The 22,249-nt window shown below is 45.7% G+C and overlaps 1 long non-coding RNA gene and 2 other non-coding genes across 4 annotated transcripts in view; 1 reads left to right on the forward strand and 2 right to left on the reverse strand.

The window, feature by feature from the left end:
- LOC112074203 (uncharacterized) overlaps positions 1 to 6,757 on the forward strand; it is an 11,125-nt gene extending 4,368 nt beyond the window's left edge. For both annotated transcript variants that reach the window (XR_011476924.1, XR_011476925.1), the window contains exon 2: positions 6,293 to 6,757. This is a non-coding gene — a long non-coding RNA (uncharacterized lncRNA). The remainder of the gene's footprint in view (positions 1 to 6,292) is intronic.
- Positions 6,758 to 20,448: 13,691 nt separating this feature from the next.
- Positions 20,449 to 20,520, reverse strand: trnap-ugg (transfer RNA proline (anticodon UGG)). Its single transcript has one exon. It is a non-coding gene; the product is annotated as a tRNA-Pro (tRNA).
- Positions 20,521 to 20,699: 179 nt separating this feature from the next.
- trnap-cgg (transfer RNA proline (anticodon CGG)) lies at positions 20,700 to 20,771 on the reverse strand. Its single transcript has one exon. It is a non-coding gene; the product is annotated as a tRNA-Pro (tRNA).
- Positions 20,772 to 22,249: the final 1,478 nt, after the last annotated feature.

Below are 22,249 nucleotides of genomic sequence, written 5' to 3' on the forward strand. Positions count from 1 at the left end.
CAGCACCTTTCTTCTTCCCTGGCCTGGGTACAGCACCTTTCTTCTTCCCTGGCCTGGATACAGCACCTTTCTTCTTCCCTGGCCTGGGTACAGCACCTTTCTTCTTCCCTGGCCTGGGTACAGCACCTTTCTTCTTCCCTGGCCTGGGTACAGCACCTTTCTTCTTCCCTGGCCTGGGTACAGCACCTTTCTTCTTCCCTGGCCTGGGTACAGCACCTTTCTTCTTCCCTGGCCTGGGTACAGCACCTTTCTTCTTCCCTGGCCTGGGTACAGCACCTTTCTTCTTCCCTGGCCTGGGTTACAGCACCTTTCTTCTTCCCTGGCCTGGGTACAGCACCTTTCTTCTTCCCTGGCCTGGATACAGCACCTTTCTTCTTCCCTGGCCTGGTACAGCACCTTTCTTCTTCCCTGGCCTGGGTACAGCACCTTTCTTCTTCCCTGGCCTGGATACAGCACCTTTCTTCTTCCCTGGCCTGGTACGCACCCTTTCTTCTTCCCTGGCCTGGATACAGCACCTTTCTTCTTCCCGGCCTGGATACAGCACCTTTCTTCTTCCCTGGCCTGGGTACAGCACCTTTCTTCTTCCCTGGCCTGGGTACAGCACCTTTCTTCTTCCCTGGCCTGGATACAGCACCTTTCTTCTTCCCTGGCCTGGATACAGCACCTTTCTTCTTCCCTGGCCTGGATACAGCACCTTTTTTCTTCCCTGGCCTGGTACAGCACCTTTCTTCTTCCTGGCCTGGGTACAGCACTTTCTTCTTCCCTGGCCTGGATACAGCACCTTTCTTCTTCCCTGGCCTGGATACAGCACCTTCTCTTCCCTGCCTGGATACAGCACCTTTCTTCTCCCTGGCCTGGGTACAGCACCTTTCTTCTTCCCTTGCCGGGGTACAGCACCTTTCTTCTTCCCTGGCCTGGGTACAGCACCTTTCTTCTTCCCTGGCCTGGGTACAAGCACCTTTCTTCTTCCTGGCCTGGATACAGCACCTTTCTTCTCCCTGGCCTGGGTACAGCACCTTTCTTCTTCCCTGCCTGGGTTACAGCACCTTTCTTCTTCCCTGGCCTGGGTACAGCACCTTTCTTCTTCCCTGGCCTGGTACAGCACCTTTCTTCTTCCCTGGCCTGGATACAGCACCTTTCTTCTTCCCTGGCCTGGATACAGCACCTTTCTTCTTCCCTGGCCTGGGACAGCACCTTTCTTCTTCCCTGGCCTGGATACAGCACCTTTTTCTTCTTCCCTGGCCTGGGTACAGCACTTTCTCTTCCCTGGCCTGGGACAGCACCTTTCTTCTTCCCTGGCCTGGGTACAGCACCTTTCTTCTTCCCTGGCCTGGGTACAGCACCTTTCTTCTTCCTGGCCTGGTACAGCACCTTTCTTCTTCCCTGGCCTGGGATACAGCACCTTTCTTCTTCCCTGGCCTGGGTACAGCACCTTTCTTCTTCCTGGCCTGGGTACAGCACCTTTCTTCTTTCCCTGGCCTGGATACAGCACCTTTCTTTCTTCCCTGGCCTGGGTACAGCACCTTTCTTCTTCCCTGGCCTGGGTACAGCACTTTCTTCTTCCTGCTGGGTACAGCACCTTTCTTCTTCCCTGGCCTGGTACAGCACCTTTCTTTCTTCCCTGGCCTGGATACAGCACCTTTTTCTTCCCTGGCCTGGGTACAGCACCTTTCTTTCTCTCCATTATATTAGGACTAGAGATAGTGTCACGATCCTGAGATGGAACAATGGTTTACTGGTGATTGATTGAACACTGGTTTACTGTTATTGATTGAACAATGGTTTACTGTTGATTGATTGAACAATGGTTTACTGTTGATTGATTGAACAATGGTTTACTGTTGATTGATTGAACAATGGTTTACTGTCGATTGATGGAACAATGGTTTACTGTCGATTGATGGAACAATGGTTTACTGTTGATTGATTGAACGATGGTTTACTGTTGCTGGGACTGCAACACCACAGTGCAGTTACCCTTTCCCTATACAGTACACTACTTTTGACCTGGGCACTGGTCAAAAGTACTCTGTCCTATATATGAAATAGGGTGCCATTTGGGACGCAGAGGAATATCATGTGCTGGCTGTCGGGTGAGTTGGTTTGTGTTGGAGGCTGTTGAGGCAAAAGGCTGTGGGCTAGCCTGGCCCTGATTGGGTGGTTGTATATTCTGTTCATTGTCTTACGTCAGATAGCACAATGATTCCACCTGCAACCGTCGGTTGAGGGACGAGCCTCGCGTAGATGTGACGCCACCTGACGTAAGACAATGGTACAAACTCTGACGCAGCAGACCAAAGGTCAGGACCCGGTTAGTTACGGTAACTCAGAGCAGACCGTAAGTCAGGACCCTGTTAGTCAACACTGCACTGCTGAGTCAACACTGCTACCTAGCCAGCTTCGCTACCTTCCGCTTCGCTCCTCAGGTAGTATCACATTTTCACATTCTCATTTCATTTCATTACAGTACACGGTTTTGATTTGTTTAATCTTAGCTAGCTACTAGCCGTCTTTGTATCAAAGATAATTGCGTAGCTAGCCAGCTATTCTTCGTTCTTTTAACGTAACTTTTAACGTAACGTAGTCAACACTGCTACCTAGCCAGCTAGCCACCGAACAGCAACACTGTAGTAACTATTACATTCAAACGGAACGACTCGATTAGTGTAGTGTTAGCTAGCTACATAGTTGTCTTTGCTGTCTTTGTTTTTAAGATAACTGCGTAGTTTAGACTAATTCGGTTAGCTACCAGCTATTTTTCGTCCTTTTAAAGTAACGTAACGTAGTCAACACTGCTCGCTAGCCAGCTAGCCACCGAATAGCAACACTGTAGAAACTATTACATTCAACGGATCAACGGAACGATTGATTAGTGTAGTGTAGCTAGCTACATAGTTGTCTTTGCTGTCCTTTATCTAAGACAATTGTGTAGTTTATACTAATTAACGAGCCAGTACCGAGGTTACATAGCTAGCTACCGAGGTTACCTAGCCAGCGGACACTCTCAAACAAAGTCAACAACGCAGCCACTGCTAGCTAGCCCACTTCCGCAGTACTGTATCATTTTTAATAATATTTGGTCAATAAGAAGATTTCTGCAACGCAAGCTTAACTTTCTGAACATTCGAGACGTGTAGTTCACGTGTCATTCCAATCTCCTTTGCATTAGCGTAGCCTCTTCTGTAGCCTGTCAACTATGTGTCTGTCTATCCCTGTTCTCTTCCTCTCTGCACAGACCATACAAACGCTTCACACCGCATGGCCGCGGCCACCCTAACCTGGTGGTCCCAGCGCGCACCACCCACGTGGAGTCCCAGGTCTCCGGCAGCCTCTGGAACTGCCGATCTGCGGCAACAAGGCAGAGTTCATCTCAGCCTATGCTTCCCTCCAGTCCTCGACTTCTTGGCACTGCACGGAAACAATGATACCACAGATAACACTGCTACTCCTACTGCTCTCTCCTCGTCTGCCCACGTGTTTCTCGCACACCCCGAGAGCTTCTGGTCAGCGGGGTGGACGGCACCGGGATCCTCATCTCTCCCAAGTGGTCTTTCTCCCTTCTCCCCTTACCCAATCTGTCTATCGCCTCCTTTGAATTCCATGCTGTCGACATTACAGCCCTTTCAAGCTTAGACATCTTATCACTTTATCGCCCTCCCAGGTTCCCTTGGAGAGTCATCAATGAGCTTGATGCCCTGATAAGCTCCTTTCCTGAGGACGGCTCACCTCTCACAGTTCTGGGTGATTTAACCTCCCCACGTCTACCTTTGACTCATTCCTCTCTGCCTCCTTCTTTCCACTCCTCTCCTCTTTTGACCTCACCCTCTCACCTTCCCCCCCTACTCACAAGGCAGGCAATAACGCTCGACCTCATCTTTACTAGATGCTTGTTCTTCCACTAACCTCATTGCAACCCCCTCAAGTCTCCGACCACTACCTTGTATCCTTTTCCCTCTCGCTCTCTCCACTCACTTCCCACCACTGCCCACTCGGATGGTATCGCGCCGTCCCAAACCTCGCTCTCTCTCCCCGCTACTCTCTCCTCTTCCATCCTATCATCTCTTCCCCTCTGCTCAAACCTTCTCCAACCTATCTCCTGATTCTGCCTCCTCAACCCTCCTCTCCTCCCTTTCTGCATCCTTGACTCTCTATGTCCCATACCTCCAGCCGGCTTCGGTCCTCCCCTCCTGCTCCGTGGCTCGACGACTCATGCGAGCTCACAGAACAGGGCTCCGGGCAGCCGAGCGGAAAATGGAGGAAAACTCGCCTCCCTGCGGACCTGGCATCCTTTTCACTCCCTCCTCTCTACATTTTCCTCTTCTGTCTCTGCTGCTAAAGCCACTTTCTACCACTCTAAATTCCAAGCATCTGCCTCTAACCCTAGGAAGCTCTTGCCACCTTCTCCTCCCTCCTGAATCCTCCTCCCCCTCCTCCCCCCTCCTCCCTCTCTGCAGATGACTTCGTCAACCCATTTTTGAAAAGAAGGTCGACCGAACATCCGATCCTTCGTTGCATAAGTCAAACGAACACCGACTGGTTCTGCTCACACTGCCCTACCCTGTGCTCTGACCTCTTTCTCCCCTCTCTCTCCAGATGAAATCTCGCGTCTGTTTGTGACGGCCCGGCCGCCCAACAACCTGCCCGCTTGACCCTGATCCCTCCTCTCTTCTCCAGACCATTTCCGGAGACCTCTCCCTACCCTCACCTCGCTCATCAACTCATCCTTGACGCTGCTACGTCCCTTCCGGCTTCAGAGAGGCGAGAGTTGCACCCCTGCTGAAAAACCTACACTCGATCCCTCGATGTCAACAACACGACCCAGTATCCTTCTTTCTTTTCTCTCAAAACTCTCGAACGTGCCGTCCTTGGCCAGCTCTCCGCTATCTCTCTCAGAATGACCTTCTTGATCCAAATCAGTCAGGTTCAAGACTAGTCATTCAACTGAGACTGCTCTTCTCTGTATCACGGAGGCGCTCCGCACTGCTAAAGCTAACTCTCTCTCCTCTGCTCTCATCCTCCTAGACCTATCGGCTGCCTCGATACTGTGAACCATTCAGATCCTCCTCTTCCCACCCTCTCCGATTGGGCATCTCCGGCGCGGCCCACGCTTGGATTGCGTCCTACCTGACAGGTCGCTCCTACCAGGTGGCGTGGCGAGAATCTGTCTCCTCACCACGGTGCTCTCACCACGGTGTCCCCCAGGGCTCGTTTCTAGGCCCTCTCCTATTTCGCTATACACCAAGTCACTTGGCTCTTCATAACCTCACATGGTCTCTCCTATCATTGCTATGCAGACGACCACACAATTAATCTTCTCCTTTCCCCCTTCTGATGACCAGGTGGCGAATCGCATCTCTGCATGTCTTGGCCAGACATACAGTGTGGATGACGGACCACCACCTCAAGCTGAACCTCGGCAAGACGGAGCTGCTCTTCCTCCCGGGAAGGACTGCCCGTTCCATGATCTCGCCATCACGGTTGACAACTCCATTGTGTCCTCTCCCAGAGCGCTAAGAACCTTGGCGTGATCCTGGACAACACCCTGTCGTTCTCAACAACATCAAGGCTTGTGCCCGTTCCTGTAGGTTCATGCTCTACAACATCCGCAGAGTACGACCCTGCCTCACACAGAAGCGGCGCAGGTCTAATCCAGGCACTTGTCATCTCCGTCTGGAATTACAATATGCAACTCGCTGTTGGCTGGGTCCCTGCCTGTGCCATTAAACCCCTTACAACTCATCCAGAACGCCGCAGCCCGTCTGGTGTTCAACCTTCCCAAGTTCTCCACGTCACCCCGCTCCTCCGCTCTCTCCACTGGCTTCCAGTTGAAGCTCGCATCGCTACAAGACCATTGTGCTTGCCTACGGAGCTGTGAGGGAACGGCACCTCAGTACCTTCAGGCTCTGATCAGGCCCACACCCAAACAAGGGCACTGCGTTCATCCACCTCTGGCCTGCTCGCCTCCCTACCACTGAGGAAGTACAGTTCCCGCTCAGCCCAGTCAAAACTGTTCGCTGCTCTGGCACCCCAATGGTGGAACAAACTCCCTCACGACGCCAGGACAGCGGAGTCAATCACCACCTTCCGGAGACACCTGAAAACCCACCTCTTCAAGGAATACCTAGGATAGGATAAAGTAATCCTTCTGACCCCCCCCCCCCCCCTTAAAAGATTAGATGCACTATTGTAAAGTGGTTGTCCACTGGATGTCATAAGGTGAATGCACCAATTGTAAGTCGCTCTGGATAAGAGCGTCTGCTAAATGACTAAATGTAATGTAAATGTTAGTTAGGTAACTCAGAGCAGACCATAGGTCAGGACCCGGTTAGTTACGGTAACTCAGCAGACCGTAAGTCAGGACCCGGTTAGTTACGGTAACTCAGAGCAGACCATAGGTCAGGACCCGGTTAGTTACGGTAACTCAGAGCAGACCATAGGTCAGGACCCGTTAGTTACGGTAACTCAGGACCCTGTTAGTTACGGTAACTCAGGATCCTGTTAGTTACGGTAACTCAGAGCAGATCGTAAGTCAGGACCCTGTTAGGTACGGTAACTCAGAGCAGACCGTAAATCAGGCCCTGTTAGGTACGGTAACTCAGAGCAGATCGTAAGTCAGGACCCTGTTAGTTACGGTAACTCAGAGCAGACCGTAAATCAGGACCCTGTTAGGTACGGTAACTCAGAGCAGACCGTAAGTCAGGACCCTGTTAGTTACGGTAAATCAGGACCCTGTTAGTTACGGTAACTCAGAGCAGACCGTAAATCAGGACCCTGTTAGGTACGGTAACTCAGAGCAGACCGTAAATCAGGACCCTGTTAGTTACGGTAACTCAGAGCAGACCGTAAATCAGGACCCTGTTAGTTACGGTAACTCAGAGCAGACCGTAAGTCAGGACCCTGTTAGTTACGGTAACTCAGAGCAGACCGTAAATCAGGACCCTGTTAGTTACGGTAACTCAAGCAGACCCGTTATTACGGTACTCAGGACCCTGTTAGTTACGGTAACTCAGGACCCTGTTAGTTACGGTAACTCAGGACCCTGTTAGTTACGGTAACTCAGGACCCTGTTAGGTACGGTAACTCAGAGATGGCTCTCCATTCACACTGTATAGAGATCTAGCATGTCTGTCCAAACAAAATCAATAAAGATGTCTTACTATCAAAACCATCTCCTGTCGTTCTTGCTTTGATTCAACAAAACACAAGTGATTCTTCCTGGTTTGTGAAGATCAAAACAATAAATAAAACCAAGCATCTTCTTGTCATCAAAGAAATTAACCCATAAAACACCTTGAAGGTAGAAATGTAGCCTCCCACCTCATCAAGCTAGATGTACACACCTTCATCAGGCTAGCTGTACACACCCTCATCAGGCTAGCTGTACACACCCCTCATCAGGCTAGCTGTACACACCCTCATCAGGCTAGCTGTTGCACACCCCTCATCAGGGCTAGCTGTACACACCCTCATCAGGCTAGCTGTACACACCCTCAAGCAGGCTAGCTGTGCACACCCTCATCAGGCTAGCTGTAGCAACACCCTCATCAGGCTAGCTGTGCACACCCTCATCAGGCTAGCTGTGCACACCCTCATCAGGCTAGCTGTGCACACCCTCATCAGGCTAGCTGTGCACACCCTCATCAGGCTAGCTGTACAACCCTCATCAGGCTAGTGTCACACCCTCATCAGGCTAGATGTACACACCCTCATCAGGCTAGCTGTGCACACCCTCATCAGGCTAGCTGATGCACACCCTCATCAGGCTAGCTGTACACACCCTCATCAGGCTAATGTTCACACCCTCATCAGGCTAGTGTACACACCCTCATCAGGCTAGTGTCACACCCCATCAGGCTAGATGTACACACCTCATCAGGCTAGCTGTATACACCCTCATCAGGCTAGCTGTACACACCCTCATCAGGCTAGCTGTACACACCCTCATCAGGCTAGCTGTACACACCCTCATCATGCTAGTGTCACCTCTAGGCTAGCGTACACACCCTCATCAGGCTAGATGGACACCACCCTCATGGCAGTCTTGAGAGTCTGGTTGGTCAGTTCATCCGAACCTGGAGGAGGGGGTAGGAAAGCGATGTGTAAGATATTGAAAAATGTCTGACTATGTACCATGCAAAACCAAAAAAGAATTGTAAAAAAAAAACAGAACCTATAACATTCATACTTTGTTCCAGAGTTCACGACCTCGGTCACTCAGATGACCTCAGGAGAACCGTGGGTTTTGACGATGTCCATCATCGCCTTGGAGGTGGCCTCGCAGTTTCGGCCTTGACGGTGTCATACAAAATGAAAATCTGTTTGGTTCCTAGCACCCTTTTTTAATGGGTAACAGAAGGGAATTGAGAGTTAAGCACGTTCTCTTCCTGTACTGACCTTAATGGGTATAGCCTCCACCCGCTTGGTAAAGATGATGTCGCCAGCGACACCTAGCTGTTGCCATTCCTGGATTTAGTGAAGGGTCCGATGAGGTCACTCCTAACATTTAAAGTGTTACAGAGAAGTTGACTTTATTCTTACCTGTATCTGTGTCCTATTGTCACACCCTGATCTGTTTCACCTGTCTTTGTGATTGTTCTCCACCCCCTCCAGGTGTCACCCATCTTCCCCATCATCCGTCAGGCTAGCTGTACACACCCGCGATCAGGCTAGCTGTACACACCCTCGTCAAGGCTAGCTGTACACACCCTCGTCAGCGAGGCTAGCTGTAACACACACCCTCTGGCAGGCTAGCTGTACACACCCTCGTCAGGCCTAGCTGTACACACCCTCGTCAGGCTAGCTGTACACACCCTCGTCAGGCTAGCTGTACACACCCTCGCAGGCTAGACTGTTACACACCTCGTCACGGCTAGCTGTACACACCCTCGTCAAGACTATCAGGCTAGCTGTACACACCCTCTCAGGCTAGCTGTACACACCCTCGTCAGGCTAGCTGTACACACCCTCGTCAGGTAGCATGTACACACCCTCGTCAGGCTACATGTACACACCCTCGTCAGGCTACATGTACACACCCTCGTCAGGCTAGATGTACACACCCTCGTCAGGCTAGATGTACACACCCTCTTCAGGCTAGAGGTATACACCCTCACACTCCCTGTCATGCCAAATAATGTCCCCCAGCCAAAAAGTGTCTCCCCCCTTCGTCAAAATGGGATTAGATAAACTATTAGCGTCCGTTGCTATATCAATGGTGTGATGACCTAATGCGTTGAATTTTGGCGCTCATTACCGCCTAAATAATGTTCTCTTCATCATTGTAAAAAATACTGATTCCTGCAACTATTTTTTTCTGTTTAAACACGTTTTGTTTAGCTCATTTATTTAACGAGCAAAAAATTCAGTTAAGAACAAATTCTCCCAATCACGGCCGGTTGTGTTACAGCCTGGAATTGAACCAGGGTCTGTAGTGACACCTCTATCACTGAGATGCAGTGCCATAGGCCACTCGGGAGCCTAATAAGATCGAAACATTACTTCAAAACTACTTTTGGGTACCTTGTTAACATTTCGACATGAAATCCATGTCTTAAACGTTGCTACGTTTTGGAAAAAGTGGTAATCTGCCTGACACCTTACCTTACAGATCACAAAGTCAGCTAATTTCCACTCCATTCATATGCAAATCAGTTTGATTCATACACTGGCTTGTATGAAAATAAATAAACAGAGAACTATCATTTTTACCTGGTCAAAAAACCTCCACATCCTTCTCAGCCAGTGCCTGAAGACGGTCCTGGAAGCCATTCTGATCTGGTTGGACAACTTCCACCATATCAGGTGGAGTTTCAGTGATCTGAAAGTACGTTATACAAAAATAGCAATAGACAAACAACAACACTAAGTAAATCAAACATTTTAAAAACGACAGTATATGCAATAATTGTATATACAGTTGTATTGTTTACCTCAGTCAACAGCTGCTGCTCCCGTCCGCACGGCAGACGATAGGGCGAGTACTCGGTGGAGGCCTGGATGCTGCTGTTGTGTTCAAAGAGAATTACCTTCAGGTTGTCCTTCCACCGTTCCTGGTACCAGTCAAGGGACTTGCCCATGGCAGTCTTGAGAGTCTGGTTGGTCAGTTCATCCGAACCTGGAGGAGGGGGTAGGAAAGCGATATCTATTGACAGTGTAAGATATTGAAATATGTCTGATTATGGACCATGGAAAACAAAAACTAATTGTAAAAAAAACAACCTATAACATCCGTACCTTGTTCCAGAGTTCACGACCTCGGTCACTCAAGATGACCTCAGGAGAACCGTGGGTTTTGAAGATGTCCATCATCGCCTTGGAGGTGGCCTCGCCAGTTTCGTCCTTGATGGGTGTCATACAAAATTAAAATCTGTTTGGTTCCTAGCACCCTTTTTAATNTGTACACACCCTCATCAGGCTAGATGTACACACCCTCATGGCAGTCTTGAGAGTCTGGTTGGTCAGTTCATCCGAACCTGGAGGAGGGGGTAGGAAAGCGATGTGTAAGATATTGAAATATGTCTGACTATGTACCATGCAAAACCAAAAAAGAATTGTAAAAAAAAAAACAGAACCTATAACATTCATACTTTGTTCCAGAGTTCACGACCTCGGTCACTCAAGATGACCTCAGGAGAACCGTGGGTTTTGACGATGTCCATCATCGCCTTGGAGGTGGCCTCGCCAGTTTCGTCCTTGACGGGTGTCATACAAAATGAAAATCTGTTTGGTTCCTAGCACCCTTTTTTAATGGGTAACAGAAGGGAATTGAGAGTTAAGCACGTTCTCTTCCTGTACTGACCTTAATGGGTATAGCCTCCACCCGCTTGGTAAAGTGATATGTCACCGGCAGACACTAGCTGTTGCCATTCCTGGATTTAGTGAAGGGTCCGATGAGGTACACTCCTAACATTTAAAGTGTTACAGAGAAGTTGACTTTATTCTTACCTGTATCTGTGTCCTATTGTCACACCCTGATCTGTTTCACCTGTCTTTGTGATTGTCTCCACCCGCCTCCAGGTGTCACCCATCTTCCCCATTATCCCCTGTGTATTTATACCTGTGTTCTCTGTTTGTCTGTTGCCAGTTCGTTTTGTTTTGTCAAGCCTACCAGTGGTTTTCCCTCTGCTCCTGTCTCTCGAGTGTTCCTGTTTGCTAGTTTTCCCGGTGTTGACCATTCTGCCTGCCCTGAGCCTGCCTGCCATCCTGTACCTTTGCCCCACCTTTCTGGATTACTGACCTCTGCCTGACCTTGACCTGCCTTTTGCCTGCCCCTGTTGGATTTAATAAACTGTTGTTACTTCGAAGTTGTCTGCATCTGAGTCTTACCTGAAACGTGATACATACAGTATGCAGATTTTCATATGTGTAAGGATACTGACACACACACCCACATTATATAATATTGAACTCTGTTGTGGTCAAATAAAAGCAGCCATTACAAAACAACTTAGCAGAGTAAAATGTGAATTGTGCCACTTACCGATCATGTGCCACGGTGAAACAACTGATGGGCTGACAGATCATGTGCCACGGTGAAACAACTGATGGGCTGACCAATCATGTGCCACGGTGGAACAACTGATGGGCTGACAGATCATGTGCCACGGTGGAACAACTGATGGGCTGACAGATCATGTGCCACGGTGGAACAACTGATGGGCATCAACTCGGGCACCACAGTCTTCACCCTCTCAAACTTCTGTCAGGATAGACAGGGTACTGTCCTTTAGGCACAACGTGGCACATTGAAACATTGTGTGCTCTCTGATATGACATTCATTGAAATCATAATATATAATAGATTGTCATCGGATATAATAGATTGTGATTGATTAACAAAAAGGTTACTTCACTTGACCAGCTGTCCACATCTTTGACGCCAGAAGAGGTAGGTTAATTTTGGCAATCGTTCCCTTCACTCTGAAATGGCCAGCATTCATCTCCGTCAGCACGGCCTCCTCCTCCGTAGTGAAAATCACCCTCCTGTGTGGCTGGCCATCCTTTCCCTGTGATTGCCTAACAAGTTGAAAGAGAAGAGTTGTCATACTATTGAAGTGTAAGCTACATACAAACACGAAAGCTAAATTAATAACAGTTCAAATCAAATTGTATTTGTCACATGCACCGAATACAACAGGTGTAGGTAGACCTTACCGTGAAATGCTTACTTACAAACCTTTACACCCACAATGCCGTTCAAGAAAGAGTTACGAAAGTATTTACTAAATAAAGTAAAAAATAAAAAAGGCCATCACAGAGCTACAACATGAATTAACCTTCATTGTTTTAAATCATAATTAGAGACACTTTTTTGTCCTACAGTATTTGTACACGTTGTGTTTTGATTAGAATATGTTACAGTCACTCAGTAAAGGAAATATATGAACCCACCCTCTTATCTAACTCMGTGTTGTTTTTGTCGAAACTGCTTTGCTTTACCTTGGCCAGGTCACAGTTGTAAAATTAGATCTTGTTCTCAACTGGGCTACCTGGTGAAATAAATAAATCAGAAACTAGCTGAACAGGTTGTTTGTTACGTTCACATTGAGAAATGTAAATGTGGTACAGCTGGGCAGTGTCAACTCGGCTGTGAGTAAGATGAAGGAGAGAGTACTGTCACGCCCTGATCTGTTTCACCTGTTCCTGGGATTGTCTCCACCCCCAACAGGTGTCGCTTATTTTCCCCAGTGTATTTATCCCTGTGTTTCCTGTCTCTCTGTGCCAGGTTGTCTTGTATGTTTAGTCAAGTCAACCAGCGTGTTTTTGCCATACTCCTTTTTCTAGTCCTCCCGGTTTCGACCCTTACCTGTTTCTGAACTCTGTACCTACCTGCCTGACCATATCGCCTGCCTTGACCACGAGCCTGTCTGCCACTCTGTACCTCCTGGACTCTGATCTGGTTTTGACCTTTTTGCCTGTCCACGACCGTTCTCTTGCCTATTCTCTTTTGATTATTAAACATTGTAAGACTCCAACCATCTGCATCCTGTGTCTGCATTTGGGTCTCACCTTGTGCCTTGATAGAGTACTGATGAAACTTCTGTTGTTCTGAAACGGACGAGTNAACAACTGATGGGCATCAACTCGGGCACCACAGTCTTCACCCTCTCAAACTTCTGTCAGGATAGACAGGGTACTGTCCTTTAGGCACAACGTGGCACATTGAAACATTGTGTGCTCTCTGATATGACATTCATTGAAATCATAATATATAATAGATTGTCATCGGATATAATAGATTGTGATTGATTAACAAAAAGGTTACTTCACTTGACCAGCTGTCCACATCTTTGACGCCAGAAGAGGTAGGTTAATTTTGGCAATCGTTCCCTTCACTCTGAAATGGCCAGCATTCATCTCCGTCAGCACGGCCTCCTCCTCCGTAGTGAAAATCACCCTCCTGTGTGGCTGGCCATCCTTTCCCTGTGATTGCCTAACAAGTTGAAAGAGAAGAGTTGTCATACTATTGAAGTGTAAGCTACATACAAACACGAAAGCTAAATTAATAACAGTTCAAATCAAATTGTATTTGTCACATGCACCGAATACAACAGGTGTAGGTAGACCTTACCGTGAAATGCTTACTTACAAACCTTTACACCCACAATGCCGTTCAAGAAAGAGTTACGAAAGTATTTACTAAATAAAGTAAAAAATAAAAAAGGCCATCACAGAGCTACAACATGAATTAACCTTCATTGTTTTAAATCATAATTAGAGACACTTTTTTGTCCTACAGTATTTGTACACGTTGTGTTTTGATTAGAATATGTTACAGTCACTCAGTAAAGGAAATATATGAACCCACCCTCTTATCTAACTCMGTGTTGTTTTTGTCGAAACTGCTTTGCTTTACCTTGGCCAGGTCACAGTTGTAAAATTAGATCTTGTTCTCAACTGGGCTACCTGGTGAAATAAATAAATCAGAAACTAGCTGAACAGGTTGTTTGTTACGTTCACATTGAGAAATGTAAATGTGGTACAGCTGGGCAGTGTCAACTCGGCTGTGAGTAAGATGAAGGAGAGAGTACTGTCACGCCCTGATCTGTTTCACCTGTTCCTGGGATTGTCTCCACCCCCAACAGGTGTCGCTTATTTTCCCCAGTGTATTTATCCCTGTGTTTCCTGTCTCTCTGTGCCAGGTTGTCTTGTATGTTTAGTCAAGTCAACCAGCGTGTTTTTGCCATACTCCTTTTTCTAGTCCTCCCGGTTTCGACCCTTACCTGTTTCTGAACTCTGTACCTACCTGCCTGACCATATCGCCTGCCTTGACCACGAGCCTGTCTGCCACTCTGTACCTCCTGGACTCTGATCTGGTTTTGACCTTTTTGCCTGTCCACGACCGTTCTCTTGCCTATTCTCTTTTGATTATTAAACATTGTAAGACTCCAACCATCTGCATCCTGTGTCTGCATTTGGGTCTCACCTTGTGCCTTGATAGAGTACTGATGAAACTTCTGTTGTTCTGAAACGGACGAGTGGCAACTTCCTTCACCTAGCTTCCCTCTTCCACATCACTGACCCTATGACTGACACATGGACCTCGCTTTGTGCACAGGGGGCTTTGTCATGCTGAAACAGGAAAGGGCCTTCCCCAAAATATTGCCACAAAGTTGGAATAATGGTGTGAGGATGTTTTTCATGGTTCGGGCTAGGCACCTTAGTTCCAGTGAAGGGAAATCTTAACGCTACAGCATACAATGAAATACTGTGCTTCCAACTTTGTGGCAACAGRTTGGGGAAGGACCTTTCCTGTTTCAGCATGACAATGCCCCCGTGCAGAAAGTGAGGTCCATGCAGAAATGGTTTGTCGAGATCGGAAAGGAATAACTTGACTGGCCTGTACAGAGCCCTGACCTCAACCCCATTGAACACCTATGGGATTAATTGGAACGCCAAGTCTAATCGCCCAACATCAGTGSCCGACCTCACTAATACTCTTGTGGCTGAATGGAAGCAAGTCCCTGCAGCAATGTTCCAACGTCTAGTGGAAAGCCTTCCCAGAAGAGTGGAGGCTGTTATAGCAGCAAAGGGGGGACCAACTCCATATTAATGTTCATTATTTTGGAATGAGATGTTCGAACAGCAGGTGTCCACATACTGTTGGTCATGTGGTGTATGTCACAACATGTGTAAATATGTGTCATGACAGCGTTATTGTCAGGACTTCCGCCGAAGTCGGTCCCTCTCCTTGTTCGGCGGTGTTCGGCGGTCGACGTCACCGACCTTCTAGCCATCGCTGATCCATTTTTCATCTTCCATTGGTTTTGTCTTGTCTTCCTTCACAACTGGTTCCAATCCCATCAATTACATGTTGTGTATTTAACCCTCTGTTTCCCCTCATGTCCTTGTCGGTGTTTGTTTGATTGTATGTTATGTGCAGTTACGTTCTGGTGCGCGACGGGTTTTGTACCCACTTTTATTAGTTTGTATATTTTGGTTTTCGGAGTTTTGTGAGCACTTATTAAACTTCCCTGACATCAGCACGCACCCATTACAGTTATGACCATAAATGTGCTGGGGTACAGGTTAGTCAAGGTCATTTGTACATGTAGGGGTGAAGTAACTATGCATAGATAATAAACAGCGAGTAGTAGCAGTGTTAAAACAAAAGTGGGGGGTCAATGTAATAGTCCAGGTGGCCATTTGATTAATTAGTTCAGCAGTTGTATGGTTTGGGGGTAGAAGCTGTTAAGGAGCCTTTTGGACCTAGACTTGGCGCTCCAGTACCGCTTGCTGTGCGGTAGCAGAAAGAACAGTCTATGACTGGGGTGACTGGAGTCTTTCACAATTTMTTGGGCCTTCCTCTGACACCGCTTGGTGTATAGGTCATGTAAAGCAGGAAGCTTGGCACCAGTGATTTACTGGGCCATACGCACTACCCTCTGTAGCGCCTTACGGTCGGATGCCGAGCAGTTGCCATACCAGGTGGTGATGCAACCGGTCAGGATGCTCTCGATGGTGCAGCTGTAGAACTTTTTGGGGATCTGGGGACCCTTTCAGTCTCCTGAGGGGGAAAAAGGTGTTCTCATGCCCTCTTCACGCCTGGCTTCGTGTGTTTGGACCATGATAGTTGGTGGTGATGTGGACACCATGTCATAATGTGTTATGACTCTGGGTGTCAAGTAAAGTGTTACCAACATGTTTTAGAAATGTTTGCTAATTTATTGAAAATGAAAGACAGAAATACAAATTTATATCTATTAACACCCTGAGTCAATACATGTAGAATCACCTTTGGCAGTGATTACAGCTTCGAGTCTGCGGTAAGTCTCTCGGAGCTGTGAGTCTTTCTGGGTAAGTCTCTCGGAGCTTTTTTTTTTATTTTATTTTTTTTTTTATTTAACCTTTATTTAACCAGGTAGGCAAATTGAGAACACGTTCTCATTCAATTGCGACCTGCCAAGATAAAGCAAAGCAGTTCGACACATACGCACATACGACACATACAACAAGCTTGTACACCTAGATTGTACAATATTTGCACATTATTCTTTACAACATTCTTCAAGCTCTGTCAAGTTGTTCGTTGATCATAGCTAGAACAGCCATTTTCAGGTCTTAACTTGTCATCTTTTCTTCTCGAAACCGGAGGATATAAAATTTTAGAGGTAAGATAGATATCGATTTTGAGACAGACATGTAGTATTTTCATATTTTAGTATACGTCTTTTCATATTAATACGAAATTGCTGTTCTTTTTTTGAAGATGTCTGATAATGTGAATTGTTAACGGAGCACTGAGCATACCACAAGCTTTGTCTTTTTCAAAGCCTTTTACATGTAACCCTATTCTACAGTATCTACTGTATTCTACCCGTATTCTACTGTATTCTACCCTATTCACTGTATTCTCAGTTATTCTACTGTATTCTACAGTATTCTACTGTATTCTACCCTATTCTTTACTGTATTCTACAGTATTTACTGTTTCTACTGATTCTACATAATTCTACTGTATTCTACAGTTATTCTACTGTATTCTACTATTCTACAGTATTCACTGTATTCTACAGTATTCTACTGTATTCACCCTATCACTGTTTCTACAGTTTCTACTGTATCTACTTACTGTATTCTACAGTATTTACTGTTTCTACCCTATTCTACTGTATTCTACCTGTATTCCTACGTATTCTACTGTATTCTACTGTATTCTACCTATTCTACCCTATTCTACTTATTCTACAGTATTCTACTGTTTTCTACCATATTTACTGTATTTACAGTATTCTACTGTATTCTACCCATTCTTACTGTATTCTACAGTATTCTACTGTATTCTACCCTATGTCTACTGTATTCTAACAGTATTCTACTGTATCTACTGATATCTACCTATTCTACTCTATTCTACTATTCTAACTGTATTCTACACTATCTACTGTATTCTACTGTATTCTACCATATTCTACTGTATTCACTGTATTGTACCCTATTCTACCCTATTCTACCTATTCTACTGTATTCTACGTATTCTACTGATTCTTACCCTATTTACTATTCTACTGTATTCTACAGTATCTACTGTATTCTACCCTATTCTACTGTATTCTACAGTATATCTACTTATTCTACCCTCATTCTACTGTATACTATTCTACTGTATTCTACGTATTCTACCTATTCTACTGTATTCTACTGTTATTCTACCCTATTCTACTGTATTTACAGTTATTCTACTGTATTTCTACCCTATTCTACTGTATATCTACCGTATCTACTGTATTCTACCTTTCTACTGTATCTACTATCTACTGCTTTCTACCATTCTACTGTATTCTACTGTATTCTACCCTAATTCTACTGTATTCTACTGTATTCTACACCTATTCTACCCTTATTCTACCCTATTCTACTGTATTCTACAGTATTCTGACTGTATTCTACCCTATTCTACTGTATTCTACAGTATTTACGTATTTTACCCTATTCTACTGTTTCTACATATTCTACTGTATTCTACCCTATTCTCTGTATTCTACTGTATTCTACCCTATCTCTATTCTACTGTATTCTACTGTATTCTACCTATTCTACCCTATTCTACCATATTCTACTGTATTCTACAGTATTCTACTGTATTCTACCCTATTCTACCTGTATTCTACGTATTCTCAGTATTCTACTGTATTCTACCCTTTTTACTGTATTCTACGATTTCTACTGTATTCTACTAGTTTCTACTGTCTCTCTACCTATCTACTGTACTCTCTACAGTATTCTACTGTATTCTAACCCTATTCTACTGTATATTCTACTGTATTCTACCCTATTCTACTGTATTCTACCAGTATTCTACATGTATTCTACCCTATTCTACACTTAGTTTTTATCTTTATTTACATGTATTCTACAGTATTCTACCTATATTCTTACCCTATTCTACTGTATTCTACAGTATTCTACTGTATTCACCTATTCTACTGCTAATTCACCTACTGTTACTGTACTTCTACTGTATTCTACTGTTATTCTACCCTATTCTACCCTATTCTACTGTATATCTACAGTTTCTACTGTATCTTACCCTATTCTACTGTATTCTACAGTATTCTACTGTATTCTACCTATTACTGTATTCTACTTATTCACCTTTCTACTGTATTTACTTATTCTTACTGTATTCTACCTATTCTACTGTATTTCTACTGTATTCTCTGTATTCTACCCTATTTCTACTATATTCTACTATTCTACTGTTTCTACTATTCTACCTATGTCTACCGTATTCTACGTATTCTACTGTATTCTACCTATTCTACTGTAGTTCTACATTATTCTCCTATTCTACCCTATTCTACTTTTCTGGACGTATTCACCTACGGGATACCCGGGTATGTCAGCGGGTTCGATGAGCTGGAGGGTACTGGGAACTGGGTATCGAAGCTGGGGATACTGGGGTATCTAGGGCTGGGGATACTGGTAGCCGGGGAAACGGGTAGCAGAGCTGGGATACTGGGTAGCAGAGCTGGGATACTGGGTAGCAGGGGATACTGGGTAGCAGACGCTGGGGATACTGGGTATCAGGGGATACTGAGTATCAGGGCTGGGGATACTGGGTATCAGGGCTGGGGATACTGGACAGGGATACTGGGTAGCAGGCTAGGCGATACTGGGTAGCAGAGCTGGGATACTGGGTAGCAGGGCTGGGTATACTGGGTATCAGGGCTGGGGATACTGGTAGCAGAGGGATACTGGGTATCAGGAATGGGATACTGGGTATCAGGCTGGGGATACTGGGTAACAGGGGATAACTGGGTATCAGAGCTGGGGATACTAGGTAAGCAGGGCTGGGGATACTGGGTATCAGGGCTGGGGATACTGGGTATCAGGGCTGTGGATACGGGTAGCAGGGGATACTGGGTAGCAGGCTGGGGATACTGGGTAGCGGGGATACTGGGTATCAGGAGATACTGGGTATCAGGCGTGGGGATACTGGTATCAGGCTGGTACATGGGTAGGCAGCTGGGATACTGGGTATCAGGGGATACTGGGTATCAGGGCTGGGGATACTGGGTAATCAGTGGGATACTGGGTATCAGGGCTGGGGATACTGAGTCATAGGGTGGATACTGGGTAGCAGGCTGGGGATACTGGTATCAGGGCTGGGAACTGGGTGATCAGGCTGGGATACTGGTAGCAGGGATACTGGGTAGCAGGGGCTGGGATATTTATATTATTAATAATTTTTATATAACTGGATATCAGGGATACTGGGTATCAGAGCTGGGGCTATACGGGTAGCAGGCTGGGCATAACTGGTAGCAGGCAGCTGGGATACTGGGTATCAGGCTGGGGATACTGGATATCAGGGGGATACTGGGTATCAGAGCTGGGATACTGGGTAGCAGGCTGGGGATCTGGGTATCAGGGCTGGGATACTGGGTAGCAGGGGTACTGGGCTGGAGATACTGGGTATCAGGGGATACTGGATATCAGGGCTGGAGATACTGGGTATCAGGGGATACTGGATATCAGGGCTGGGGATACTGGATATCAGGGCTGGGGATACTGGGTATCAGGGCTGGGGATACTGGGTATCAGGGGATACTGGGTAGCAGGGCTGGACAGAAAGACATGTGGACACTATGTTATAGAAACAGAGACAGGCAAAAAGTCAGCTCTGCTGTATGACACGCATTTAATAAAGTGATTCTATCGGTTCTAGTGTGTTGCACAGCCTGATGGAATATACTACCTTCCTAAATTCTGTCAATTCTACGGGATGACATGAGACAAAAAAACAGGTTGATGGTGACTTGCAATAACTGGGACATACTGCCCCCTACAAACAATAACAGATATGACAATCAAACATAAAAACAAAATAAATCTACACTTTCTCCAAATATTTCTCCATCTAGGTTAATGATCTGCATAGTTTTAGGAGTAAGCATGAGGCTGATTTACGGCATTACACACATATTCCCGGGAATTAAAAAAAGTGGGCTCGTCCGGGATTTGAACCCGGGACCTCTCGCACCCAAAGCGAGAATCATACCCCTAGACCAACGAGCCACGTTAATTTACAAAAAGGATAGCATATATAACCTTTATCTACATCAAGCGGGATTACGTGTCTGCAAAAGGTAAATTGCATCATAACAAATCGTCGTTTAAATACCGTTTACATTATGTTACTGGTTGCATACATGGTTTGCTTCCATTTCATTTAGCTAACGTCGAGATAAAAGAAAGGGCTCGTCCGGGATTTGAACCCGGGACCTCTCGCACCCGAAGCGAGAATCATACCCCTAGACCAACGAGCCACGTGCAGTTGCATGTAACGTTTTGTGTTATAAAACAGTAGCACAGTCAGGTCATTCCGCAATTTCAACATAGTGCTAATACGCTAGGTAGGTAGCTAACCTAGCAAATATTGCAACAAATAGCGACTGTTGCTAGCTAGTTATCGTCACACCACATCAGCTGGGTCAACAACTKTTAGCTCGTACCAGTGGCCTCCTGCTACCTCCGGGAGTGATAAATGTAATTTTTATTTTAAGCTGTTGTCTTTTTGTTCGCTAGGGCCATTTACTTTAAATGTTGTTTGTCTTCCCAGTAGCCTACTCGGTGTGAACTGCTGAACGCTCATTTTTATTTGATTTAACCTTTATTTAACTAGGGAAGTCAGTTAAGAACACATTTTTATTTACAATAACGGCCTACCCCAATGCAAAATACCTRCTGCGGGAACCGGGGCTGGGATAAAAAAATATATATATATATATATAAATATAGGACAAAACACACATCTCGACAAGAGAGGAAAAACAACATAGAGACCTAAGACAACAACATAGCAAGACAGAAACATATGACAACACAGCATGGTAGCAACACAACATTACATTCTATTGTTTCTATTGTATTATTGACTGTATGTTTGTTTATTCCATGTGTAACTCTGTGTTGTTGTTTTTTGTCACACTGCTTTGCTTTATCTTGGCCAMGTCGCAGTTGTAAATGAGAACTTGTTCTCAACTGGCCTACRTSGRTAAATAAAGGTGAAATAAATKAAATAAAAAACAACATGGTAGCAGCACAAAACATGGTACAGACATTGGGCACAGACAGCAGKACAAAGGGCAAGAAGGTAGAGACAACAATACATCACGCAAAGCAGCCACAACTGTCAGTAAGTGTGTCCATGATTTCGTCTTTGAATGAAGAGATTGAGATTAAACTGTCCAGTTTGAGAGTTTGTTGCAGCTCGCTCATAACTTGCAGCTAGTTGATTGTTGACACATCAACCAGGACTAAAGGAAAGGTTCACACATTTTTTAACGTTAAATTGTTTTTGTGCATCTCTGAGTGTTGTTTTATCGATTCCCTGGGTCATTTGATGTTTACATGTGTATTCAAGCAGGCAGAAATCGGGCCGGTATAATTTAGCACTGTGATAAAGTCGCTCTCATTAAACTGTAAATTCATAGGAATACGACTTTTAGATCGTGAACACGTTTGTCATAAGCCTCCGATTTCAGTACTGGCCAGTGTCATAATTCGGGAGGATGTCTTCTCCCATTGATCACATTTTTTTGCGATATTCCTACCTCAAGAAATGTGTAATTTAACAGAGGATCTATCTCATTTTTCGTATTTGTCTGCCGCTTTAGTCCAGGATGCATTGCATGGTGCCATTGTCAGAGATATTATAAACAGGAGATAGGAATCAAATGAATGACGAACGTATAACACCCCACCCAGTAGACTGTTGACCAATCGCGTTCAGGTTGTCATGCTG

This window comes from Salvelinus sp. IW2-2015, unplaced genomic scaffold, assembly GCF_002910315.2.
Source record: "Salvelinus sp. IW2-2015 unplaced genomic scaffold, ASM291031v2 Un_scaffold2534, whole genome shotgun sequence".
NCBI lineage: Eukaryota > Metazoa > Chordata > Actinopteri > Salmoniformes > Salmonidae > Salvelinus > Salvelinus sp. IW2-2015.